A 3,367-nucleotide genomic window follows, 5' to 3' on the forward strand; every position below is an offset into this window, starting at 1 on the left:
TAAAAAGTACTCCAATAGGCCAATCTATGAGTTATTTCAGCATAGAAATGTTTGATTATATAAAATTAAGATTCAGGACAGTGTAATAAAGTATATTCTATACTTCTTTAATATAGGTTTCAAATTCTAGCCCAAGGCCAGTAATTTTGGGGGAGAGGGTCAGTCAATTACATCGACCCCAGTGCTCAATTCACACTTATTTTATCAACCATGAAAGGATGAAAGTTTAAGTCGATTTTGCCAGAATTTGAACTCAGAATGTGTTATCCGTCATGCTAATGCTTCTGCCAGTTTGCCATCTTATAGTTATTTAATATTAAAAGTGGTGTTAGGGTGGTGTACAAACAGAATCATTAGCACACTGAGAAAAATGTTTAGCAACATTTCATCCATTTTTTCTTCTAGGTTCTGAGTTCAAATTCCACTGAGGTCAACTTTGTCCTTCATCCTTTTGGGAACCATAAAATAAGTACCAATTGAATTCTAGAATCAATGTAATTGATTCACCCCATCTCCTAAACTTGCTGGCTTTGTGCTAAAATTTGAAATCAATATTGAAAGTGGTGATGTAAATGTTGATGATTAAAAATGTAAAGAAAAGATAAGAGTAGCACAAGCATCAAAATTCTCTAGGCTATATGTTCAATTAAAACAAACAATAACAGAGAACATAGCAGATAGAAATAAATATAGGAACATTATCATATATCATACTAATAAAATTACAAATTGAAACAATCCATGTAGTATTTACCAAAATATACAAATAACTACAGCTGCATGATATATCATCAATGTGCTAAATTATTTATTACAAAACGTGTTTACCAAGTGTTGTAATAAACAATATTGTTTATAGAAGGTAAATTGTCAGAAGATGAATAGAGTATTGGAGATAGATAGAGTGATTTGTGTGTAAGAGCATTATCTCCTATTTTCCTTGCAACATGCATGTATTCCTGCCAAATTTAAAATTATCTCTTGTTAGCTGTTAATAAGAGTGCTGTAGTCTTTGATCTGTTGTCAAATAGGCATCAAAATAAATTGAGGAATTTGATTGACTGTAATTCTGATACAAAGGTTTAGTTGCCAGGTGAAACTGTTGACTTGACTAACAGGTCAACCAAAATTGAAATCACTAAAGAAGACACGATCTGTGGATTACTATGTGGTAAGTTTAATTCTTGATGAGAACTGTCCCACATGGAATAAATCATGCTGACAGAAAAAGCATTATGCTACATGAATTCCCCTCTTAGATGACCAGAGAAAAAAGACTGCTAGGTGAATGTCATAAATAGTTGTATAAGCAATGCCTTGAAAAGACAATAGTATCATTGTAAAGCAACACGCAGGTAACCCAGAAGGAGCTGTAAAACAACTAATAGAACTGAATGTAAAAGAATGGTAAGTCAGTGAATAAACCAAAATAAAATGCTGTATGTGCATATGTGATATATTATATGCACAAGATGCATGCGGCATTTGCATGATATGTATGCTAACCACAAGTGAAGTCAACAGAAGGCAAACATCTTATGAACTTTCTTTCATGTAGGTATTTTGAAAAGTGAAACAATGAATGTCATTAGTATTTTGAAGGAGTTATGTACTTATCTTGTGTTTCACATGAAAGCATAGCTGCAATGCAGCAACATTAAAAAAATGGAGATTGCAATAAGTTAAAAAAATAAATAAATAAGTAAACAAATAAATGTATGAATTAAAAAGTAGACACTAAGCTGTCACAAGTGTGTTCTTATGTTCTTAGCAATGTGTGTGTGGGTGTGTGTGTGTAAAACAAAAGTAAAACTTGAATACCAAAACAATCCACTTGAGAGTAAAAGGAATACAAGAAAACAAAATGAATTTTTAAAATGAAGGAAAATTGTTCAAGAAAGTTAACTGAATCAGGAATTTGTGATGTGTTGTTGTGGGGAAACAACACTGAATCTTTGGCTATGAGAGACGATTGGTTTTTTATCTTTAGACATTCAGCAATTCTCTGTTTTTCTTTTCTTTTCTTTTTCTAAAATGATGAAAATAAATCCATGTGAAGTATTTCCTTTGTTGATGATTTTTCAGGTCTTGAAGTGTTTTGCATGATAAAGCCTGACTTCAGAACATTTTCAGTTGTACATCTTATAATCATCATCATCATCATCATCATCATCATCATCATCATCATCATCATCATCACTGTTATCATCATCATCATCATCATCACTGTTATCATCATCATCACCACTGCTGCTGCCACAACCACAACCACGACGACGATGACCACCACATTCATCACTTAACATTCATGTTTGATGCTGGCACATGTTGGACAGTTTCACAAGTGTCCACTAGGTCCAAGGAATGCATTGTACTCCAGTGGCTGCTTTGACTTAATTTTCACTGCTGGATGCCCTTCCTAACATCAACCATTTTAGACTACTACTGTCATGCTGCTCACGATTCTACAAAACCAAAGGAATGGCAAAGAGTTGCATCCTTATTTTAGACGGTGGTTTGAAGCATATAGATATGCAACTGGGTACCAATGGTTAGCATAGCTGAGGCCATATTGGAAGCCTGAGAAACTGTGCAGTTGGAAAAAATCTCCTTCATAAGATGGGTTATCATATTCTCCATGGTTACTAATTGTAGCATGAAGGCTGTAATTCTAGGCAGGGTTCACCAATTTAGCATGGAAAATGACGGAAATGTGAATGGAAAGAATGAATGGAGACACTAATATTACAATAATATAATAACATTAAAAAAAACAAGAGCACTCAGAGAGCGCAAATCTCCACCAAGGCAACACCAACGTCCTTTCAATGATTAGCTGGAGATGATTTTTAAAATGAGAATATCTGAAATAAACTCGACTGCTCTCACAAACAATACTAAAAATGAACTTGACCGCTCTGACAAAATAAGTAAAAATAATCAGAAAAATAATCCAGAATCCTTGTCCGGTACCAGAACTGGATTGATCCCAGAATCTAATGAGTTTGTGCCAGTCACAAGGCCAAAGATCCCTGGAAGTTTCATCCAAATCCATCCAGCAGTTCTTGAGATATTTTGTCCACAGACAAACAAACAAACACGACTGAAAACAATACTTCTGCCTTTGTTAAAGCGGAGGTAATAACTGGATTACATAGAATCCTGAGTATGTGTTCAATGGGAGATATTTGTAGAAGATAACTGTCTAAAAATGGAGATAGCATTAGAAAGAGATAGAATGTGTGTGTATGTATGTGTGTGTGTGTGCGTGTGTGTGTGTGTGTGCGTGTGTGCGTGTGTGTGTGTATCTGTGCTTGTGTGTGCATGAGTGTGTGTGTGTGTAAGTGCCTGTGCATAAGTATGTGGG

The sequence above is a fragment of the Octopus bimaculoides genome, chromosome 3, assembly GCF_046866305.1.
Source record: "Octopus bimaculoides isolate indiv1 chromosome 3, ASM4686630v1, whole genome shotgun sequence".
In the NCBI taxonomy this organism is placed as follows: Eukaryota; Metazoa; Mollusca; class Cephalopoda; order Octopoda; family Octopodidae; genus Octopus; species Octopus bimaculoides.